We start from the raw sequence: 26457 nt of genomic DNA on the forward strand, positions 1-26457 counted from the left end.
AATCATTGTTAACAAATCCCTTCTTATGTGAAAGAATTAAAAAAAGATATGGAGGATTATTCCATTAATATTGACAAAGGAGATGTCGCCCCAGGCTCCTTGTGGGTAGCTCATAAAAAAGTCACTTTTATTAATTAGCTACTCATAGGAAAAAAAGAGAGATCAGCCCTACAAAACACGTTGGAAACTCAGCTTGGCAAACTGGAAATGGCAAACCAATTATCACCCTCTCTATTCCTAATCAAACGCATATCAAATATCAAATTACAGCTCGATACCTTTCTACCATCCAAATCTGAGAAAGCTATCACGTGGACGCACGCAACATTTTATAAACATGCAAACAAGTTAGGTAAACTCCTAGATTGGAAACTAAAACAGAGGGCGACGATTAATTCTGTCCTCAAGATGAAAGATCACACCGGTCAGATTACGTCCCATCCTAACAGAATGTACAGTCATGGCCAAAAGTTTTGAGAATGCTACAAATATTAATTTTTACAAAGTCTACTGTTTAAGTTTTTCTAATGGCAATTTGCATATACTCCAGAATGTCATAAAGAGTGATCAGCTTAACAGCAATTACTTGCAAAGTCAATATTGGCTAAGAAAATGAACTTTAACCCCCAAAGCACATTTCAACATCATTGCATTCCTGCCTTAAAAGGAGCAGCTAACATTGTTTGCATTGCTTATGCAAGAATGGACAGCTATCAGTCAGGATTTAGTCCGGAAGTTGATTGAGAGCATGCCAGGGAGCATTGCAGAGGTCCTGAAGAAGAAGGGTGAACACTGCAAATATTGACTTGCTGCATTAACTCATTCTATCTATTGCTATTATGTTTTCCTAGCATAAAATTCAGTGCTATGGTTTATAAAACGAATTGAGATATGGGTGGCATGATGCAGGATGGAAGCCCCCCTTCTCTCACATATAATCCATATATTGGACGTTTATTTGGACACTGCCATTTTCATCTGTACGACCTGCACATATCCCAGTCTGTATCCGAACTGTTACATGTGCATAATATGCACCATCTAATATATTTCTATATATGTGGATTTAGTGATAAATTTATGGTTGTGGCGCTTTTATTGATAATGATAAAACATTATGTGATCATTTTGTGGATGAAATGTGGCACATTATATGTGTGATACTTCTTTGGCCTCGATCCTTAAACAGCCCTGTATACTCCTTAATATATGTGTGTGCTCTTACCGCTCAGCCATCCATGCTGAGCGCAGCTGAATTCTGACTGGAGGAATCCTCGCTCAGCAGTACGGCCGTCGGGTGTGGGGCGCGTGCATGCTCAGTAACGAAGGCATCGCGTTGCCTTGGTTGCAGGGCCTGGGCGTGCCCTGACCCTGGCCAGAACCTGAGTGAGGTCATTTCCTGCATATCCCCCAGTTGTAGTGTAGCCCGCGCCGATACAAACATGGATGTTAGCTTGCAATTATGCACCACATGAATTCAATCCAAAACGGACATATAAGGGGCCATTGCCAGGTATGACATGCATCTGCCTCCTGACGAAGCCCAGGTGGTGAAACGCGTTGAGGCGCGGTGGGCTTGAGACTGTACTACTTTGAATCAGGTCTGTGTGCTATTCTGATTTGTTATATTATATGTTCTGCCTTTATAATTATTCGGTGTACCTCCATTCATTCTGTGCACTGCTGGCTAGCAGCCGCTTATACTGACATGCAGTGTCGCGGTCTGTGCCCTGTATTTATCTAAAAGCATGATTTATAGAGTTCTTTTTCTGCCATTAGGATACAGACTGTGACCGATAGCGGCTGCATGTATGGTGAGCGCCCTGACGGACTCACAGCACGACCCACGCTGACACCCGACCTGGGAATGTGATTATAGTCAGCTGTTTGTGGAGAGTGCAGTGAGGTGCGACAGGTTTAACAACCGTGATTTTTAGCATTACTGAACATCCATGACGGTCACTAAGCATATCAATGTATAGTGAGTTTATGGATGAACAGTCTCCTTTGTGCGGTAGTGGGAATGCCCAGTGGCACCTATATTTACTGCTATAGTTATGCTATTTTGGAAATCATGTTAATGACTTATTTGGATGTCTTTGATGCATGCTAACTAATTTAATATACTATAAGATCTGCGGTTGGTCACATATGTACAGCAGAGGGAATGCTCAGTAGCACCTATAATTATGCTATTTTTGAAATAACTATTTGGTTGAAAAACGTATATTTAGGGGATATCCTTTTGATTAATCCTCTGTGCTTTGACTAAGATTTCCCCCTTCTGGTCATGCTGTGATTTGCCTCTCAGCAGTGGTATTTCAGTACGCTTGCAATACTGCAATTATAGGGCATAGGACGATTTTCACACAGACTGATATATTATTTCGAAAGTTTATTCCCCATGTCATATGGAGGGTAAGCAAGTCTCTACCCACCCTCCCCCCAATTCGTGGGAGTTATATTTGCACTTCTCTCTACCTTGTTGTGTCCATGTCCATGTATGTTTTTATTTCTATATTCAATAAAATGTATATTTTATAAGGAATTAGCATCATGTATATTCTTTTTGGACGATATAAGTGGATTCACTGATTAAGAAGATGCTATCCTGATTATGATAGTACAAAATGTGGAATATGTGGTTGGCTAAGCTGATTTTTACCTGTATGTTTACAGGAATTATCCCACAACTGTGTAAAATGGACTTTAAAAGTAAGGAAACGGCATGGCGCACCAGGGCGGTAGACTTGTTCAAATGTGATTCCTTTGTTTTTAAATCAGACATCTCCTGTTCAAAAAGAATTGTGTAGCCTATATAGGGACTATGTTCACAAATGAATTAAGATATGGTGGACAAATATGTCTCTGGAAAATTACCTGTCTAATAACATCACCCCGAGAGGGCTAAGAATCCAGATATAGCCATCGTTTCCACTAGAGGATGAAGCCTATGTAAAAAGGTGGGAGGATGCGGCAGAAAGCTGCACTAAAACCTTCTTACAAATTATCATTGACAAAAATAAAATGTCCCTTTAAGCATTGGACAATGAAATAATAAATTTGGAAACCAATTTACGTAAGAATCTCCCTGTGGACGCACTTAATAAATTCCTTGAGGAAGTTGAAAAGGATACCCAAAAATGGGAGAAAGAAATTAGTATAACAAAAGCGAAAAAATACCAAAGGGATTATGCAAATAAAAAAATTTATAAATGGCAATTTACAACAGGCCCCACTAAACGAAAAAGGGATAAAAGAGGTTCCATATCTTCGGCTACTACAACAAGCGAAGTAGACCAATCAGAAGAGGAAGTACCATCTATCAGTACGATCAATACAAGATCTGGAGGCATAAGAAAATCTGGTGCTCATGCCTTTCAGGCGGAACGCCTGGACAAATTCAAGGTAATTAATCTTTCAGATCATGTTTTATCTGATGACCAGGTCCAGCTGCTTGGTAGGGGCCTTTCTTTTGCCCCTACTATGCAGCTGGATACGTTCACAGCCATTAAGGATGTGCACCTATTTTCCCGTAAGTTGTTATTCACAAGTATGTTTAACCAACCCACCACAGGGAGGCCAACAGAGATGGAAAGGGAGGAAGAAGCACTAGAGGCGTTAGAGGCACTATCTGAGGAAGCGTCCGGTGCTGTTACGAGTAAGTTCCCTACTTACCTCTACTCCAAATCTAAGAGATTTCTGCCCCTTAGTCTGTGCCCTGCAGTGGACATCTTTGTTAAGATGGTGACCCGTGATATTGAACAACTTAATCACAAGCCCAATTGGTTTTCAAATCTAACTGTGCAAGAGAGGAGGGCACTAGATGAATTGAAGGGCTGGACAGATGTGCAGTTTAAGCCAGCTGACAAGGGTGGCAACCTTGTCATCTGGCCTAACTCAATGTATGAGAAAGAAGCCAATAGGCAGCTGAACAATAAGGCATGTTATAAAAGACTATATATGGACCCATTGCCGGGGTTTCAAAGTGAGTTAATTGACATCTTAGAGAATGCCTATGGGGAAGGTACTATCCCTAAAAAATTGTTCGACTGTCTAGCGGTTAAGCACCCTAGGATGCCGACATTGTATTTAACACCCAAGCTACATAAAAACAGCGACTGCCCGCCTGGACGCCCGATAGTATCGGGTATGGATGGGTTGTGTGAGGGGGTATGCCAAATGCTGGATATCTTAAGCCCTTGGCTGCCTCCCTCCCATCCTACATTAAAGACACTACCGAGGCGTTAAAGAGATTAGATAATATCGTACTCGAGCCTGGGACCATCATGGTGACTGCTGACGTAGAAAGCCTATATACGTCTATCGGTCACCATGATGGACTCAAAGCAGTCTCATATTTTTTGAATGCCAGCAACTTGGATAGGAAACTAACTGAGCTTCTACTTACCTTATTAGAATTTATTCTAACTCATAATGTTTTTACATTTAAGGGGGCCACGTACATTCAAAAGCAGGGTACAGCTATGGGGGCGGCCTGTGCCCCGGCTTATGCCAATCTTTTTTTAGGGGCATGAGAGAGAGAAATTTTCCTCACAGAACCGGACGTCAATATCCATAAAGTCAACAATTGGATGAGATATATAGATGACGTCTGGTTCTTGTGGGAGGGCATCCCGAATTAATTATCTGAATTTATTGGCAGGCTTAATAAGAACTCTGCCATCATATTCCTTACATATCGGTCAGGCAGGGAGATTGAGTTTCTGGACCTCTTTATCAAAACAACTAACGAAGGAAGGCTTACAACTGAGATATATAGGAAGCCCACAGCGACTAACGCATTTTTGCGTGCACAGTCGTCACATCTTCCAGCGACGATTAACAGTATACCCTTTGCACAATTCCTCAGAGCCCGGAGGATTTGTTCCTCTGAGGAGACATTCTCGGTGCAGGCAGAGGACCTGACACAAAGGTTTCTGCACCGAGGGTATAGTAAAAAAAATCATCAGAGTGCCATTTTGGCTGCTCGTGCCTCAGGACTGAAGAGAGGATTCTCCTGTTACCTGTATCCTCCAGCTTGTATCCCTCATCCATCCTTCATCCTTACTGACTTCCTTCCTCATCACACCAAGAATTCCATCTGAGGACTTGTCTGATTGATCCCTAAATCCTCCTTCTTCCCTTGATCCGAATACTGGTCCTGAATTATGATTGATGAAATTTTAGTACAACTACGATCAGAAACTCTGGAGCAGGATCTGAACTGATGTTTTTTGCATAGATGTGGATTTCGCCATTAAAAATCTGAGTGTAGCCGGAGAACAGCAACCAGCAACACCTAGAAGACCTACTGCTGACAGGAGACACCGAACGGGAACTTTAACTGCTGAGGAGAGAGAGGGAGAACGCTGAGATCACTCACCCCCGGAAGGCCTGGTCTCTTGGTACACACGTGCGGCAGAGAGACTGTACCGGAGCGTGGCTGCGGTGATCGGGGCTCCTGCAGAGACTGGTACAGTGCATCTAGGGAGGGGGATGAGCGAGTGCCCTGAGTGCAGCAGCAGCAGCCCTGAGCGAGGTGAAGAGGAGTAATAACGCGGTCACACGTGGGTCTAGCCCAGAAGCCCAGACATTGTTTTGGGCAGCAGGAGGTGGAGGTGCTTCGGTTCCCTTCCCCCTACCACGGGGGTGGAGAAGAGAGGGAGGAAAAACTTGGGGCATAGCATCTGAAGCATTACTCAGGGCCCGCCATTATTATATACAAAACTCCTCTTTCTTTGTATAGTACTTTGCTGCCACCTTGTGGTTATTGTGATAATAGCCTGCTATAAAGGGTGCACAGGAGAGAGCTGTGAAGGTGATATGCGTCCCTGTATAATGGCTGCGTAGAGGAGAGGCTCACCTTACTGCCCATATAGGTGACATAAAGTAGACATCTACGACTTTAATAGTCTCGCATAAACTAGCAATATTGGAGAGAGACATAATACGCTGCACTGACTGGGTGAAGCTCTGGCTGGGCTAAGGAGGAGAAGAGGACCAGGCTGGTCATACAGATTGAGAAGGGGACAGCCACTTGTGACTCCTCTGGACAAGTTTCTTACTAAAAGGGACTGTGCTGTGGGAGACCCTATGCCACCAAAGTCACAAAGACAGTCATCCCATAAAGGCAATCAGGCAAAAAATAAATCTGCGTGGGCAGACCCAGCGGACATGGACTTAGACTCTACACCCTCTATATCCGCTCTAGTGTCTCAACAGGAGGACGGGGGGGAGTCACGTGACGCCCCATTAGAGGCTGAGTCAGGAGATATGGAACACTACTCCAACCAAAAAAAATTGAAAAAATATCTGGATCTTCTTCCAACTAAAGAAGACTTCAAATCACTGATATCAGAGGTGAAAGAAACCTGTAGGGCAGAAATTAACTCAATTCGCCAGGATGTCAAGCTGCTGGCAGATAGAGTGGACTCTGTGGAAAGAGATCATGATGTCACCAGACAATATATTATCAAACTACAGAAAAGTGTGTCTTCTTATTCCCAAGCTTTAAGCGACACTAATAAACATCTGGAAGACCTAGACAACAGAGGACGCCGTAATAATATCCGAGTGAGGGGTGTCCCGGAGACCACAGGCAATGAAGATGTTCACGCCATGCTTGAAATCATATTCAATACTGTATTGGAACGCCCTGCAACTCAAAAGATAAAATTGGACAGAGCACATAGAGCATTACGCCCTAGGGGACCTCAAAATAAACCTCGTGATATCATATGCTGTGTCCACGACTTCCAATTGAAAGAATCCATTATGGCTAAAGCCCGCACATTGGAGAAAGTCGAATATCAAGGGACTCGGATTCAATTATTCCCTGACCTGTCATGGATTACCCTACAGAAAAGGAGACACCTGCAGCCCCTTCTTGCCTCCCTAAAAGACCGGGGCATTCGGTACCGCTGGGGGTTTCCATTTGCCCTCATAGCTTCAAAAGATGGACGTACTGCTGTGCTGCGTTCTGCCCGGGATCTCCCGACCTTCTGCTCCGATATGGGAATCTCTCCTCCTTCCCTGGTAGATTGGGACTTAGAGCTACCATCCAATCCACCCCGTCCAGTCTGGCATCAAGTGGACTCCAGGGGAGGATCTCCTTCATCCCGGTCTAAGGCACGACCGACTTCAACCTGAGACATCTATCCTCTGGGCACCAGGGCCCTCTGTCTGAAACTCTGGTTTTGAGCTGAAACCCCGTTGGGGTAATGGGGTGCACATTCTGTGTCCTCCCCAGTTTATCGCAGGGACTCTGGTTTTCCCTCTTTTCTATACGTAGCTGTCCACATTTTCGTTACTAATATATCTGGTTTATGTCACCTCTTAATAATTATATTGGTTTGCTACTAGGGCAGTGGGGATTGCCTACTCCCCTCTCTTTGTTACTTTGAAGTTAGTTTTTGACCCTTGCTGTGGCCACACAGTGTCTATAGCTGCCAACCCCCTGTTAGGGTTAGAGTTACCCTGGTTCCTCCTACGGAAGAGTCGGTATAGGAGGTTAGGGTGAAGATATTGATAAAGTTTGATATTATGCAACGTTTTTCTTCTTTGACCCTGGTCGGAGAGGAGGGCGGCGGGGGTGAAGGTCTTCGCCGGTGTCCTCCCTCCTCTCCGGTACCATTTGAGACATGTAAATGTTATGCTTTATATGTTATATGTTTCGTCATTGTTTTCCCTCATTCCTTATGTGTCTGCCCCAGCCGAGGTGAGAAAAGCTTTTGTACCCTACTGAGATCCATTTGGACCCATCACGGGCCTTTGCGCAACTCTGAGACAGATTATGGGCCTTTGAGCAATATCGAGATGGATGGTATTGGGTTAACCTTCGTATGTAATGCTATTTCCACTTTATACTGTTTCAACTTAAAATATGGTTAAAATTTTAACGTTAAATGTCAAGGGTTTAAACTCAAACATTAAGAGGCGTATGGCGCTTGCTGAGATGCGGACCCAGCGAGCTGATGTGGTTTTTTTGCAAGAAACACACCTGAATCTCAATGGGAACTGCAACTTTGCTAAACACCTATACCCTACAATTTTTTTAGCCTCCCAAGTAAGGAAAAAGCAGGTGTGGCGATTTTGATATCAAGGACTTGCCCCATTCAAATTACTACCTCCCTGGCCGACCCACAGGGTAGATACCTCATCCTGCAAGGGACATATAAGGACATCTGGGTCACTCTGTGTAATGTTTAATACCTCCCAAATCTTCTTCTTAAACCGGGTATTCCTCAAACTAACACGCCTTCCCCGCTCAGCGTGGATTGTGGGAGGAGATTTTAACACCATTTTTTCTGACTCTCTCGACAGACTAACCATCAACAATCAACTGTCAGGCCTGTCTCAACGTAAATTGACAGCTTCCTTTCGAAAACTGATTCGCAGGTTTGCTTTATTTGAATTGTGGCGTATTAAGCATCACTTAGAAAAAAACCTTTACTTTCTACTCTCCCCCTCATGGTACACACACCAGGATTGATTTTTTTTTGGCAACATTCAAGCCCTTAGATTGACGAGCAATGTGGATATTGGTGCAATAACATGGTCAGACCACGCGCCAATGACTCTCACCCTGGATCAGACAACTTTGCGTACAAGAGTCTGCCACTGGAGGCTCAATGAGTCCCTCCTCAAGAGAGCACCCTACAGAGATAAATTGGAAGCGGGGCTGATAGAATACTTCGAGAATAACGAGGGGTCAGTGTCTAATTTTTCTACCATTTGGGAAGCCCATAAGGCCGTCTTTAGAGGGCAATGTATAGCATTAAGTTCCCGCATTAAAAAAGACAGACAATATCAGAGGGATCAGCTCCTCCGAAGTCTCAGAGACTTAGAAAAAAAGATGACCCTTAACCCATTAATACGTACCCTCAGAGAAATAGTAAAGACCCGTACCCAACTGAAGGACCTAGCGGTTAATACAACAGAAAAATTACTGCTTTATAGCAGGCATAAATACTATGACAAAGGAAATAAATCCCATTCTCTATTAGCTGGCCAACTTAGAGAGGATAGGGGGAACTCATCTGTTTATGCCTTGAAAGATGCAGGGGGGAGTATCTTCTATGACCCTACTAAAGTTGCGAAGATCTTTCAGGATTATCTGTCAAGATTGTATTCCTTACCTAGCTCTCTTCCCATAGACCCAGGAAAACAGAGGGAACTGATTCACTCTTTTCTTGAGCAATGTAAGCTGCCCACTCTTACTAAGAGTGCTGTAAATACTCTAAGCAAAGAAATCACAGGCGAAGAGATTGGAGAGGTGCTTAAATTACTTCCTAATGGGAAGTCACCGGGTCCAGACGGGCTGACATATTTCTATTACAAGACATTCGCAGATCAACTCAATCCCTATCTGGTCAAATTATTTAATGGCTTCCTCACGGGCTCCCCTATACCTACGAGTATGTTACATTCATATATTACGCTTATACCCAAACCAGGGAAGGATGCAATGGATTGTGCCAATTACAGGCCTATAGCACTCCTTAATGTTGACTTAAAATTTTTTACTAAGTTATTGGCTCTACGCCTCTCGGTCCTACTCCCTCACCTTATACATAAAGATCAGGTGGGTTTTGTTCCATGTAGACAGGGGGGGGACAATACCAGGAAGATTATTGACTTAAAGGAGGTTGTCAATAAGACGGAGAAGGAGGCACTCCTTCTTAGTTTGGATGCGGAGAAGGCGTTTGACCGCCTGGGGTGGCCATTCATGTTTGAGACGTTACATCATTTTGGAATTTCGGGTGCATTTATTACTGCCCTGAAAAGTCTATATTCATGCCCCTCAGCCTCGGTTAAACTTCCTTATGCCACATCTCAACCTTTTCAGATACATAATGGCACTCGTCAGGGATGCCCTTTGTCCTCCCTTCTCTTTGTGATGTGCATTGAGCCGTTGGCTGCTGCTATTCGTATTGACCCTAATATACATGGAGTAATGGTGCGAGACAAAGAGTTTAAGCTATCTTTATATGCGGACGATGTCTTATTGATATTGTCCCAGCCACATATCACTCTCCCGAACTTGCATACCCTATTACTGCAATTCGGAAGGTTATCAGGGTATAAGGTCAACCAGAGCAAAACGGAGGCTTTGCCTCTTAATATTCCACAGGGGCGGGTTTCCTCCTTACAAGAAAACTACAATTATAAATGGAAAAATATATCCTTGACATATCTGGGGATAAAATTAACATCTCAGTATAAGCTCTTATATCAACATAACTATCCTAGCTTATTCACTGAACTAAAAAGACTCCCACTCAATTGGAACAAGCTCCCACTGTCTTTATTCGGAAGAATCTCTGCGGTCAAAATGTCTGTTTTGCCAAAGCTACTTTATTTATTTGAGACCCTTCCGGTGTGTGTACCATACAGAGAGTTACGCAATATACAGTCCATTATACTTCAATTCGTTTGGGCCCATAAGAGACATAGAATTAAAAAAATGACTTTGCTAGACAGTAAACTGAGAGGAGGTTTGGGGGTCCCTGATATTACTAAGTACTACTGGGCAGTACATCTACGTCACATCCCTGCATGGTCTAACCGCAGTGCCTTCTCTAGATGGATGGAAATAGAGAAGTTATGGCTAGCCCCAATACACCCCAACTCTTACCTATGGGGTACCTCATCTAACAAGCCTGACCCACATACTTTAGGCCCCATAGCTTTCACCAAGAGGATCTGGGATTGCTGCATAAAAAAGTTTCCACTTAAATCTGAACACTCTCCGTTGACTTCCTTTCTTTTTAACCCCAGGATGCCAGACGGTATGCAGGGTACAGCGACTAAGACATGGTTTGACAGGAAGCTCTTTTGTTTCGCGGACATAGTGGACGCGCACTCCAGGACCCTTCTTCCCTACGCCACCATATCTGCTAGATTTAACCTCCCTGGCAGATCCCAGTATCGGTACCTACAAGTTCGACACCTGATGCACTCCCTCTTTTCCTCCCTGGAAGTCTCTTCTCCTACACTTTTTGAAAGATTATGCAGAGCTGGGGTCTCTACCAAGGGCCTTATCTCGGACATATATCGCATTTTAACTACCCCCTACCCAGAAGACAAGCCGATTCATAAATATATTAGCAAAAACTTTCTTGGTGAGACCATTCCCCTATGTGTGTGGAGACGCATCTGGGATACGGCCTCAAAAACTTCCTCATGTTATGTTTATAAGGAAAATCAGTAGAAATTACTCATGTATTGGTATCACACCCCATCACTACTACATAAACTAAATCCAGCCTTACCCGATAATTGTTGGAGATGTGGGGCTGCGGGAGGGGACATACCGCACATATTCTGGGTGTGCCCCAATATCCAGAGCTTCTGGAAGTTGGTGCAATCTCTTGTTTACAGAGTAACTGATCTCCAGATACCCCTGGATCCTAAGTTCTATTTATTAAATGTCCCACCTGTCCAGTTGGGGAGGAGAGTGAAACGGTTAGTGCTACATATAACCACAGCAGCCAGGTGTCTAATTGCCCGTAATTGGAGGTTAGCCCATCCGCCCTCACTTAATGATCTCAATTCGCGAATCCAAGATGTGAGGAGGATGGAGTATTTGTCAGCCATGTCAAATAACACGGTGGATCACTTTGAGGGTGTTTGGTCACTGGGACACTCATTGGGCCAATAATGAACAATAGCTCGGTATGGCTTGGATGGAAGTCTGATATACTCACCCTCCCTACTCTGTTCCCTCCGTATGTTTCCCCGTCTAGTATTGTATTGTTTGTCTTGTCACATCCCCTGTTTCTAATCTATCAGTGGAAAATAAGATATGTGCCCTGATTAATGGTTTAAAGTTACTGCTCACATGCTTGTGGGACATGTCTACATATTATTCTATGTTTGCTTTGAAAAATTTAATAAAATAATCAGTTAAAAAAAAATAAAAAATCATCAAACGGGGATATAACCGGGCAAAAAAACACACAAGGGACTCACTGCTATACCCTAACTATGCACAATTCAACAAACAAAAGGAAGGCGCTGTTCGCCTAATTACAACATACAATAACCGTTGGTATGACATTGTGGAGATTCTTAAAAAACATTGGGGCATTTTGACAACGGACCCAACTTTAAAACAAAACATCTCACAGTATCCACTGGTCACAGCATGTCGGGCAAAAAATATAAAGGACTATCTCGTGCGTAGCCATTATGGATCAGCAACCAACAATCAACGTAGTGCGGGAGTAGTGGGTTTCTACCCGTGTGGACTTTGCAAAGCGTGTAGCAACATGCGGAAAGCTAAAACCTTTGGTAGTGCGAGATATAACAGGGAATACGAAATTAGAGTATTTTTGAATTGCTCCTCAAAGGCTGCAATATATCAGGCCTCCTGTCCATGTGGCCTATACGACATAGGTATGACCACCCGGGAATTAAAAATCCGGGTGGGAGAGCACGTCAGAGATATTAAAAACTCAAAAGAAATTTCCAATAATGAAAAACTTAAGACAATTCCCCGGCACTTCAAAGAGTTCCATGACTCAGATTCCCGATACCTGACCATGAAAGCTATAGATCAAATTAAAATAGATACTCGGGGTGGAGACATTGGGAGAACTCTTGCACTTTTGGAAAGTAAATGGATCTACCGTTTGGGAACAGTAGCCCCCGACGGCCTTAATGAGAATTGTGGCTTTAATGCATTCTTATGAATATATTGGTTACACTTGCGAGATGCCTTTTAATTTTAATAACTTTTATGACTGTTGTGTCTATATGTTTGGCACTATCAATTGCAGGGGAAGATATGTTATGCCTGGTTAATAATATGTGTCCCTTTTGTCTTTTTTGAGGTTTTTTGCACACCATATATGGACATCATATTTATCCTCCCATACATGTTGATTAACGACGGGATATATGGGATTTTTATGCTGCATGGACGATCCACTTCTTTGCTTCATCTCAAGAAGAAGATTGATATGCTACGAGCAAGTACATGTTGCACACATCAGGAACATCTGAAATTCAATTGATTATGGCAACTATATATATGGACTTGCTATTATGTTTTCCTAGCATAAAATTCAGTGCTATGGTTCATAAAACGAATTGAGATATGGGTGGCATGATGCAGGATGGAAGCCCCCCTTCTCTCGCATATAATCCATATATTGGACGTTTATTTGGACACTGCCATTTTCATCTGTACGTCCTGCACATATCCCAGTCTGTATCCGAACTGTTACATGTACATAATATGCACCTGCTAATATATTTCTATATATGTGGATTTAGTGATAAATTTATGGTTGTGGCGCTTTTATTGATAATGATAAAACATTATGTGATCATTTTGTGGATGAAATGTGGCACATTATATGTGTGATACTTCTTTGGCCTCGATCCTTAAACAGCCCTGTATACGCCTTAATATATGTGTGTGCTCTTACCGCTCAGCCATCCATGCTGAGCGCAGCTGAATTCTGACTGGAGGAATCCTCGCTCGGCAGTATGGCCGTCGGGTGTGGGGCGCGTGCATGCTCAGTAACGAAGGCATCGCGTTGCCTTGGTTGCAGGGCCTGGGCGTGCCCTGACCCTGGCCAGAACCTGAGTGAGGTCATTTCCTGCATATCCCCCAGTTGTAGTGAAGCCCGCGCCGATACAAACATGGATGTTAGCTTGCAATTATGCACCACATGAATTCAATCCAAAACGGACATATAAGGGGCCATTGCCAGGTATGACATGCATCTGCCTCCTGACGAAGCCCAGGTGGTGAAACGCGTTGAGGCGCGGTGGGCTTGAGACTGTACTACTTTGAATCAGGTCTGTGTGCTATTCTGATTTGTTATATTATATGTTCTGCCTTTATAATTATTCGGTGTACCTCCATTCATTCTGTGCACTGCTGGCTAGCAGCCGCTTATACTGACATGCAGTGTCGCGGTCTGTGCCCTGTATTTATCTAAAAGCATGATTTATAGAGTTCTTTTTCTGCCATTAGGATACAGACTGTGACCGATAGCGGCTGCATGTATGGTGAGCGCCCTGACGGACTCACAGCACGACCCACGCTGACACCCGACCTGGGAGTGTGATTATAGTCAGCTGTTTGTGGAGAGTGCAGTGAGGTGCGACAGGTTTAACAACCGTGATTTTTAGCATTACTGAACATCCATGACGGTCACTAAGCATATCAATGTATAGTGAGTTTATGGATGAACAGTCTCCTTTGTGCGGTAGTGGGAATGCCCAGTGGCACCTATATTTACTGCTATAGTTATGCTATTTTGGAAATCATGTTAATGACTTATTTGGATGTCTTTGATGCATGCTAACTAATTTAATATACTATAAGATCTGCGGTTGGTCACATATGTACAGCAGAGGGAATGCTCAGTAGCACCTATAATTATGCTATTTTTGAAATAACTATTTGGTTGAAAAACGTATATTTAGGGGATATCCTTTTGATTAATCCTCTGTGCTTTGACTAAGATTTCCCCCTTCTGGTCATGCTGTGATTTGCCTCTCAGCAGTGGTATTTCAGTACGCTTGTAATACTGCAATTATAAGGCATAGGACGATTTTCACACAGACTGATATATTATTTTGAAAGTTTATTCCCCATGTCATATGGAGGATAAGCAAGTCTCTACCCACCCTCCCCCCAATTCGTGGGAGTTATATTTGCACTTCTCTCTACCTTGTTGTGTCCATGTCCATGTATGTTTTTATTTCTATATTCAATAAAATGTATATTTTATAAGGAATTAGCATCGTGTATATTCTTTTTGGAGGATATAAGTGGATTCACTGATTATGTAGATGCTATCCTGATTATGATAGTACAAAATGTGGAATATGTGGTTGATTAACTCATTCTGTCAATATAACCTTTTGGTACTCATAATATGATTGCAATTATATTTCTGTATGTGATGTAAACATCAGACAAACACAATTAAAAACCAGAGGGCAACAGATCATGTGAAAATATAATTTTGGTGTCATTCTCAAAACTTTTGGCCATGACTGTATAAGGCATTCCACGACTTCTATCTGAAATTATATTCCACCCCTAAACCTCCTGAACCTCACATGATAAACTTCCTATCCAGTAGCAGCATCCCCACACTCGCTAACTCAGTCAGCCAGAAACTGCAACTCAAAATTATGGAGGAGAAAATTTCGTCAGCCATAAAAGGGCCCCGACGGGATTACAGCAGCATTCTAAAAAAAAATTCAAAGAAACTTTAACACCCCATATTAGCCGCTACTGCAACCACATATTATGAGAAAAAATTCTCAATACATGAGAAATTGAGTATACATGTGACCGACATACATATACCGCTAGCATGTATGCACTACTCACAATCAATGTACAAGGAGGAGAACAAACGAGTATTTGTGCAAATAATCAACATTTTTTATTGGTGAAAAAACACATACATTACAGCAAGAAGAGTCAAGTTAAAAGCAACTACCAATAGATCAAGGGGGGCATGAGGTGTTGGACAAAAATCACATCAGTAGCCAGTAGCCGTGGGTGAGAGGGAGATTATGCAGTAATATGTCTAGGAATAAATATATCAGACACAGTGGAACAGTGGCACTCGATATTTATAATCCAAAATAGCCGTGGGAGAGGTGAAAAATGCACACTATGATGAATAAGGTACTACCTAGACATAAAACGGCAGAATTGGTGAAAAATAGCCGTGGGAGAGATGAAAGGCGTTTAATATGTTAAAATATAATGCGGTAGATACAACCCTGAAACACCATCATCTCAATCCCAAATAGCCGTGGGAGAGGTGGAATAGATATACAATAGTATGTTAAACACTGCAAAACGCACCCTGGGAGGGTCACGCACCCTCATCACCCCGCTCCCAAAGATAACCAAGTATATTAAAGGGAGACCGCAACCAAACTGAATATATATGGAGATTTCTTTCACTCGTTCAAAGGCAATGTCCCTATAGATTACATTTAGAAGCAGTGCCAGGGGGCGAAGTTGCCGAGGGGGTCTAACAGCAACCAGAGTGAATGAGGTGAAAAAAGTAACACTGATAGCACCGGTAATAGGGTGCAAAACAGTGTGGATACAAAAATGAGTCTAGAGTATATATCCTGATGGCAAAGGGTACCTAAGTAACCAGTATGTCATGGAAATAAATTGCAAGTGCATAAGACCTAAGTCAGAGTATCCCGATGGCATCAAGACATAGAAACAGAGTAATATCCACAGTGAAATCGGCAAGATGGTACAGGCTACAAAGGCTAAAGAATAGTTAACACATAATGCACATACCCAAACAAGAAAGGATCACCACCAACGCGCATTTCGCGGAGGTACTGTTGCTTTCTCAAGGAGGAAACCCTACTGGCAATAGATTCCTGGTGAGTATAAATAGCCTAGTAGTTAATTGCTATTGCTATCAGGTGCCGGGTCACTAGGACAAGAAGTGTGTAATCCAACTGATCAATATGCCCATCCACAGTTTGATAGGCTGCTAACCCATAATGGGTGTTAACATAATAAGGCCAATAGTACACATAGCTGGTAAAATCTGAATGAGCTACTAAGAATATAAATCGGCAAGATAATACGCCAGAGATAAACAAGGAAATGGAATCACAGCCATGTGTATTATAAGCGGCAGGGTTAGCAGCATAAGATATGTTGTATAAAGCGCTGGAATCCAGGAAGTCGCCGTAGTCCAGACGTCCCGCCCTCCAGCCTAACTGGGAAGGAGCACGTGACGCCAGGGACGCGTAACCATGGCGGCAACGTGGTCCAACCCAGCTAAGGCTTGACAGGAATGAGACGTCACGAACCGGAGGATCCCTAGGAATCCCGCCCATCGCCATACGAGGTGTGGAGACGCGCGTCGTCAGGGCCCATTTCATTGGACACAAAGAGGACCATCAGAGAGAAGGGGGTGTATAGCAATGTGCGGGCCACTGGAGCAAGTGCGCCGCATCACAGGACATTGTCTCTGGAGACTATCCAGCACTGAAAGGTAAAACTATAGGGGCAGTACATCAGCAACCAATGGTAGGCAAAATACCAACCACAAAGTTTAAGTGTTGACATTGTCAGGAAATTGATAGTCACAACGGACGCCCTATTACAATATATAGAGTGTAAAGGGGGAGTATATTAACTGATGCGAGCAGACCAGTCCTGTCACTCAATGTGACACACCACGGGGCACGAGCGCGTCACCCCAGGTACGCGTAACCATGGTGGGCAAGGCGCAGGTCCCCGCGGTGAGCCACCAGAGAACAAGGACGTCAATGCAGGCAGCAGGAATGTATAAAGTGGAGACCCATAACAGCAGAGTATGTATAACGTTAAGGTAAAAAACAAAAGTCATTATGGTATATACGATGCTAATGGCTTCATGAATAATGCATATATCCAATGTCCCAAAGTGGGTGATAGAGCACCATACAGATTCATAAGATAAAACGGAGGGGTTAAGCCTCAAAAAGTCCCACTAAAAACAGTAGATAAATATTGTAAATCAACAGTATATTAAGATCTAAATATAGGGCGAGAAGCGACTACAGAAGTCCATTCGTGATGCATCCATAATGTTAAAGACTGGCGATGTTGTCAGATGGGATGGCGGAAAATCGCTCTCATCATAGGAAACCATGTCCGAGGAACCGGCAAGGAGTCAAGAATAAATAAAAAACGACTCTAATGAGGGAGATAGATAGCACAATTTAAGATATATGATTGGCAACAAACAGGATATATATGCCAAGAACAGACACATGAAATACAGGTAGAACAAACATAAGAAAAACTATTAAAAGACAATAAAACAACAATAAAAGACCAACATATTAGCAGGACACCCAATGCCCTCAGAATTATTTATCGCACATGTCACTGTTATAGAGATATAACAAATGAATAGTGTAAGTGTCATGATCCAGGCTGGCTTTTCCCTGTTGTGGTCTCACCCAGCTCCAGCCTGGTCATGTCAGTGGTTAACTTCCACTGTCTCGTTCTTAATCCCAGGACACTATATCTTGCCGCTGCACCTATGGTTCAGCGCCAATGATATTTCTGCCTTGCAGCGTGTATATTGACTCTTGTGAGTGTACCCGATCAGTCTTGACTCCCTGCTACTATGTCCTGACTTGTACCCTCTTCCGTTTGTCTTCCCATCCTGGTCCCTGACTACCCGTTTCTTGTGTGTTGTTTTCCCTTGTCCTAACCTGTTTCTCCTTCTCCCTTATCTGTATTTGGACTTCCTGATTGCTGACCTGTATCCTTGCTTCTGACTCCGGTATTTGTCTCTCCCTTTTGGTTTGTACACTACTCTTTGGCTCCTAACTCTGTGCTAGTTCCTGACCACAATTTGTCTCTCCCCGTGCTTCTATCTTAGACCTCTTGCTGCTGACTCAGATTACTGTCTATTCTGCTGACACCTAGTGGTTGCTTGCTAATCTGCACTCTGAAGCTACATTACCTGTGGCTTCAGTAATTTCAGTTTGTTGGCAAATACCTTCTGGTCACTTCTGGGACATTTTTGGTATATTTCTGCGCTCTTATGAGGCATTTAGGAATAGGCACGCAGAGAACAAGGCTCAGAAATATATTTCTCTAGATTTAAACAAGATGAATAGCAGGTGGCCCAGAGGGGAGGAGGCAGATCAAACACTTAGATACATAGGTAGTATTAACTCACAGAAGTGAAGACAAAGCTTAACTAATTACACAGCAGGGGAAGAGCAGACATGCATACCATTCTGAGATGGCTTTAGGTGTGAATACAGGACAAGGAGATGAGAATCAATGAAGGAAATTTAATGGACAGTCGAGCATACCTCTGAATGAGACAGCTGGATGGTCAGAATCAGAGATGAATGGTGATATTGTAATGTCAAGTCTCTGAAAATACGGGGCATCGAGATTGTTCATGGCGGTATCAGAGGTGGTAATACACATAAGATGCTGGCTAAACGAGAGACAAGGTGGATAGTGACTCTGGGCAAAATGAGCCCTAGTGGTTTGAATGAAAGCTTAAGTTTCGCCCATTTTCTGTAGGTCTTCTGCACTACCAACGAAGATCAATATTTGGATTCTCTAGTTACTTAGTTACTATTTGTCACGCTCCCCGGTGCCCGTGCCATGCTCCCCGGTTCCCCTGCCACGCTCCCCGGCTCCCCTGCCACGCTCCCCGGCTCCTCTGCCACGCTCCCCCGCTCCCGGACCTCGTTTCCCCGCTCCCGTGCCATGCTCCCCGGTCCCCCGCTCCTCAGCCTCCATGCTCCCTCACCTGCGTCCTCCAGGCAACCCGGTCCCCGGTCCCGGCGCCCGTCTGCTGCTGCTGTCCTGAGCCGGCCCGACACTCCTGCCTCCTGTACACCGCATCCTGCTCTGGCTTCTGGCACCCGGGCCTCGCGCATGCGCATTAGGGAGCGCGCGCGGTCATTGACCTTTTCTTCAAGGGCCAGCGTCCTCCAACAGGATATTGAAGAGGCAGGTACAGGGTATATAGGGGGTTCTTTTCCAAGTGGGCGGGGCCTGTTCTTCGTGTTTGCTAAGCTAGGAGTCAGGTCTCCTTGTGCCATTGTCTCGTACTCACCTATCTCTCTTGTAGAGCCGCTCCTGGCCCGCCTACTGGTCCTGACGGTTCCAGAACCCCGAACGAACTGTCCGTCATCTTCTCAGTCCCTACCGTCTCCGATTCCTGGATCTGTGTGGTGACCGACCCCCCCGTTCCGCTGGTTCCGGACCCTGCCTGACATCATCTCGGCCTCCGAACCTGCGCTCCGTCACCCGGACTACCTTCAGAGACTCCGTGATCCCAGGGACTTCTACACCCACTCCTCTGAATGGACTGTCCTGCTACCCGTAGTGCTTCGGCTACCGGGCACCTTGCCCTCGGTGAGGTGTTCAGCCCAGTGGATCCACCTCCTGGGCCTACCCGTCCTCCTGGTCCTAACACTATTAAGGAAAAAGTATTTTATATTGTTCTATTTTTAAATTTTTAACTTTTCTTTTTTTTTTTCCTTTATTTTGCACAGTTCCGTCCTTCTTACTTGTTTGTGATAATATTGACCTGATTTCCAAAATATTGATGCCCTTTTAAAATCTCATCCCCTGGACACTACATATGATGGATCTTCATTTCATCGGATTACATTATGTATTTATGTATATTTCTATGCATCATATACATTAGCAATGAATTATGGATCCTGGGAAGGGGGGCTCCATCTTTGTGAATAAGTTTTGAGGTACTAAAAAATATGATTGATATGGTCTTTTGATACGGATTCTCTCACATGCACTACTGAAACATGTAATATAGTCTCTGTATCCCCCTTCATCCATATTAATTATTGATGTTCTGGGGTGTAACTCTTTTATATATCATTTTGGCATCTATTGGTTGTATGTATATATTTATGTTATTTCTCTTATTTTGTACTTAATTTATACTTCTGATCTTCATATTCACAATGTCTCCCATTCTATCAGCCCCCTTCCATTGATGTGCGCGTGCGCCTCTCGTTTATCTGATCCTACAGTGGTGTCTTTCTGGCTTGTTTGTTTATACAGCACGCCATGGTAACACATGGCCTGCTCTGGGCATGCGCAGGTCCTGACGCTGCTGTGGGTAGTTTGGGACGTGCAGTGTGAGTGCGCATGCGCCGCTTCCATCCGATGGAATCGCAGCTATAATGGTCATGTGACCGCAAAAGGGAGGATAAAAAGGTCCTACCAGATCGGTATTGTACTTCCCCATGATTAAGCAATAGTGAAATGGTCGTTGGGGTTTATTTAAATCCTTAATCTGTGGAGCTGCACTTGGCACTTTAGATAAGTATGTATTGATTTTTTTCACATTTGGCTATATAATCTTTTTGGAATTTCTGTACCACTTCTGTTCTATTTATTGCTCGGTATAGCTCCTTTGGCACCCGGGCAGAGGATTCCTCCAACAGCCATTATGTGTATAAACATATATACCTGTTTTTACTTATTTCTCCAATCCATTGAGATCTGGTGTTGCTAACGCACTCCCACACTTTTTTCCACCACACCCTTGAACTATCTTTGTCTTTTTATGACGTAAAAATATCTATGATTGAATTGTATTGTTTTTGCAATCCCGCTTTCTATATACCTAATAAAAATTTATATTTTTATACAAAAAAGCACTCTTTTTCCTTGTGTAAATGAATGGTGACATTGTAGAAGTTATACCATAGAATTACTTTTCTGGTATATTTCTGTGCACTTACACAGCACAACAATGTTTTTGCTACTGAGGGTAAAATATGTGTTCTTTACTAATTTGAACATGCTGATTCCAAATATGAACTCAGAATTTGCACAGCATGTCCAGATTTTGAGTTATACTTAGAAAAGGCCATACGCCTATTCAGGCATTGTTGAAGATATTGTCTAAAGAGAAATGTCTTTGTCTAAAGAGAAATCAGAACTGTTAGCCTCTAGACTTCAGGAATGGAATTTGTTACAAGAAGGCACATCAATATCACACTTTCGTTATCGACACAAAAAGTTAGCTTCATACTATGTCATGGAAAATGGTGTCTGCTTCTGTACTGATGTGAATGGGCTGATGCTAGAGTTGGGTTGTAGACATTTTCCAGATCAATGGAGACTGTTCATAGACTCTAGTAAAGCAAGCTTGAAAGCTGTTCTGTTGCACAATGGCAATGAAAAGCCATCTGTCCCCATTGCACATGCGGTTGGAATGAAAGAGACCTATGCTTCTATGCAGATCATTCTGAAATTGATTAAATATTCAGAACATCAATGGAACATTTGTGCTGACCTCAAAGTTGTTGCACTAGTCCTTGGTTTGCAGTTAGGTTACACTAAGCATATGTGCTTTCTGTGCCTATGGAACAGTCGAGATGACAACCATTATAAAATTAAACGGTGGCCCAATAGAGATGAACATAAGATTGGTAAGCACAATGTTCAACACGAATCACTTGTCGATCCACTTTAAGTTTATCTTCCACCTCTTCACATTAAACTAGGACTAATGAAACATTTTGTAGTAGCAATGGATCGTCAAGGGAATGGATTTAAGTATCTGAAGGAAAAGTTTAGTGCATTGAAAACTGAGGCCAAACTCAAAGCAGGAATCTTTATTGGTCCTGAAATCCACCAACTAATCCATGATGAAATCTTCAAGAAAGAACTCACCCCACTTGAACTAACTGCATGGGATGCATTTATAGTAGTAGTTCAAAACTTCCTTGGAAACGAAAGAGCAGAAAACTATGCTGAACTAATAGACAATATGCTTCAAGCATATGAAATGCATGGTGCCCAAATGTCATTGAAAATGCATTTCCTACAGTCACATCTTGACTTCTTTCCTCCAAATATGGGTAATGTCAGTGACGAACATGGTGAGAGATTCCACCAGGACATTTCTACTATGGAAAAAAGATACCCAGGTCGCTTTAACCCCAACATGATGGGCGATTACTGCTGGTTTTTGCAACGGGCCACTAGGACCACTCACAAGCGCAAAAGCAAGTGCCTGAAGCACTTTTAAAAGTACTCTGCTGAGTTCAAGGCGATTTCTTAAGCTACTATAAGTGATTTTTAAGTTTTTTGGTTTATTTACCTATACTTCTTTTTCAATAAAAATGATAATACATGTTGTGAAACTGTGGGACATAACGATTCTGTATCTTTATTAATTGCTTATTTTAATTTTCATAAAAATTGGAATAACTTAATATCCTGACGTGCTACAAAAAAACTAACTTCAGATTTGGATTCAGCGCATTCGATTTAGTATAGGGCACATGGTTTTTGCCAAGTAGCAGACAAAAAGTGTTTATTTGTTGTGCTGTGTTATGAGCCACTTAGGAATAGGCCAAGGGGAGGGAAAATGGAGGACAAAGGGGAAGGGAAATTAAATACTAAAACTCTTTTCATCGGCAATTGCATTGAAGCGCCCAGAGATTCATTGATTCTCTTGCTCTCTCTCTCATACTCCCCATCCCAATCTCTTCTGCACGCACCATTCGCAGCGCTATGACCCAAATGCACATGAGCAAGGACATGTGACGGCGGACAAGAAATGTAAGCAGTACGAAGGCAGTTTATTCGAACAGCAGACATGAATCTCGTTAATGATATTCACCATGGTGTGAGGTGGGTGAATGGGGCAAATGTCACAACTTGATTCACAAAGCTTTTGGAGAAGGCAGAAATTAAAATAGACATGGATTTTGATCATGCACTTTAGCAGGGATCTACTGGGCATGCTCAGACAATGATAAGACACAACTGCTGGGATCAACTCGTGAGATCTATGGTTTGTATGTCATTGTATTTTATGTTTTTCTGGAAAGGTACCCCATGGCTCAGCGAAGAATTGATAGGCATAAAACACCAAGATCATATAGTAGCGGTGCTCAGAAGAGGAAGAAAGCTAAAGAAAAGAAGAGATGGTGTTCTTGAAAAGACTCAGAAGCTGAACAACTATCTTTACCAAACTCTGCCAGATTATTTAAATGAGCTACAAGGACAAGCCAGTACAGGTAGGTGAAGGCAAATGCATACCTACGAACACTTACTTTTTATGCCATTTTTTTTGTCTTACAGCAGAGGTTCACATTATTCGGCACCTAGATGATGAGAAAAATGATTTAACCCAAGCTTCTAGTAAACAAGACAATGGAAAAAAATATGATGAACATGTTAGTAATGTTCATCTAAGAAAATCTGAAGAAGAGAACATTGCAGCTAATGTAGCGGAAGATGACTACCATCTTGCAGCAGATGAAAGGGAAGAACATGATGTAATAGATAAATAGGTAAAGATAAAGGTAAATAGGTAAAGCAGATGACCAAGCAGATAATAAAAGAGAACAAGACCTAGTGCACACGGCTGTTAAATGACAGCAAATCTACCATTCAAGTATTGTAGGTCATTCAAGTCCTGCTTATGGCGATGAAGAAGCTCATCTATCATGTTAAGCAGTAGATTGTGCCTGTGATTCTATAAATGCTGGAGTATGTAATGACATCAGTCTTTGGCCTCAAACTTAACTCAGAATTTATAGATTTTTGGGCCACTCAAGGGTCAAAAAAGCACATTAACACTATTACAAAAGTCAGTCTTGCAACTGTGTAAAAAAGGAAAATAAATAATTGAGAAAATGTAGTAAAAATATTTTCAGTCGAACAAATAGGAATGGCGAATCAGTCAATCGATCTTGGCTCTGCTTCTCACCAAGCACAGGCAAAATCTATTGTTATGTCTGCAAACATATCACACCACAAAAAGAGAATCTCTCGGGGGAAGGATTTGGCGATTGGAAGCATGTGCATGTGCGTATTGCTGAGCATCAGATATCAAAGTCATATCTTACCACTGTCACGACACTGGCAAACCGGGGATAAAGCAAAGGATCCATTAGTGCTCATTTGCTTCAAATGTCAGATGAAATACATGGATACTGGAAGCATGTTCTTATGTGTGTAGTAAGGACTATAAAATTCCTGGCTGAACGAGGACTTTCTTTTTGAGGTGAAAATGAGCTTCTGAAATCAACAAGAAACGGTAACTTCATAGTGGAGCTTGATCCGTTTCCTGCCTCTAACATTAAACAACATGGTTGAAAAGGAAGAGGGAAAGCAAATTCTGTCTTCAGCAATTGTTGAAGAGCTAATTCAACAGATGGGACAGCGTGCTCAACAAGCAATCATTGCTAGAATAAAATTATCATATTACTTGGTCAGTTGATTCTACCTCAGATGAAGCACACATAGACCAGCTAACAATTATTATAAGATATCTTGAAGGATCTTCACCAAGGAAAGATTCCTAACATTTCTTCCAAATTGTGGTCACACAGGATATTTTACAGCTAATTCATTGCTGCAGTTTTTACAGCAATATAAAATTGAGATACGTGACTGTGGGGCCAAGCTTATGACAATGCTGCAAACATATGTGGAAAATATAAAGGAATGGAGACATATGTTAAAGAGAAGAACAAATTTCCAGAGCTGATACCATGCTGTGACATAACATGACACTTCTTAAACCTGGTTGGTAAAGCAGCTGCTAATGCATGTCCTAAGGCTGTAAATTTCTTCCAATTTGTACAACAACTTTGTTTTCTTCACTGCATCCACTCAACACTATAACATTTTGGCTAATTATCTAAGTCAATCTGGATCAAAGTATTTTGTTCTGAAAAATCTAAGTGACATCCGATTGGCATTTCGGGCAGCTGCCACAAAAGCATGCAAATATTAAAGAAGCACTTGTAAAAATGGGATCTGACCAGGATGAAAAAGATATTGTAAAAAATGAAGCAAATGGTCTTTCAAGGCAGATAACTGACACAAAGAGGGATACTTGGTACCACCTGAATAATTAGAAAATCATGTGTTATATACAATCATGTGTTATATACCTATCAAATCGACTAAACACCAAAATTGGTACAAAAAAGCACCAGACTTTGTAGATAATGAAATAATTAATTTGGAATAGACCTTGATACGTGCAAACAATACAATATTTATTGATAAAGGCGTGGCAAATCCACTCAATTTTAAAAACATTTAAAAACAAACATGAACACTAAACACTGCCTCCTACATGGATCATATCAATGCATAATAGAAAGTGTTTGGGGTACAAACAACAATACTGCCCCCTGCCTGGGAGCTCTATACAAGTTCAAATATATACCCCATCTTCACTGAAAGTATATATATACTGTACCTGGTTCAATGCTAGAAGCCCTGAGACTATCATCAGCTAGTATATGGCAAAGGCTATAATAGCCAAAAATAATGAAAAAATTCCCAACAGCTTCTATAGAGTGGTTACCCAGGCTGCAATATAAGATCCCCGAGTCACAGTGTTAGAGCCCAACGTGTTGCGCCAGTCAAGCTGGCTTCATCAGGAGAATGCCAACCCAAGTGCTATGTGGGTCTATAAATATCGCCCAATAAAATGTTTTAGCCAATCAAGGAGGAGAAAAAGACAATATACATAATGCTGATTGAATGACCTACCAGATTGGGAGAAAAGGCTGTTTTATCCATATAAGGAAAAAAACATGTGAAGCTCTGCCATTGTCAGTCAGCGTGCAAACAAATTCTCTGCACCCGAACCGCTCCACCCTCTCATACCACGTGGTTGCTTGTTACCGTAGAGGTCCCACGTGTAGCGCCGTCGCGCCATGCAATCCACGTAGTTCCTGTACAATCAATGTGGTGAGACGCAAGCCTGCGCTCCATCGGCCGGAAATTGCGTTGTTAGAGCGGAAGTGTCATATTAAGCAGTGCTCTCATGCGGTCCTTCATTTCCAACCATTCCCCCATACCCTGACTAAAGGTTCCACATCACAGAAAAACATGATCATTCAAGTGAACTTGTATATTATCACACTGTATGAGTTGAAATTACT

Source organism: Anomaloglossus baeobatrachus, chromosome 3 (assembly GCF_048569485.1).
Source record: "Anomaloglossus baeobatrachus isolate aAnoBae1 chromosome 3, aAnoBae1.hap1, whole genome shotgun sequence".
Taxonomy (NCBI): domain Eukaryota; kingdom Metazoa; phylum Chordata; class Amphibia; order Anura; family Aromobatidae; genus Anomaloglossus; species Anomaloglossus baeobatrachus.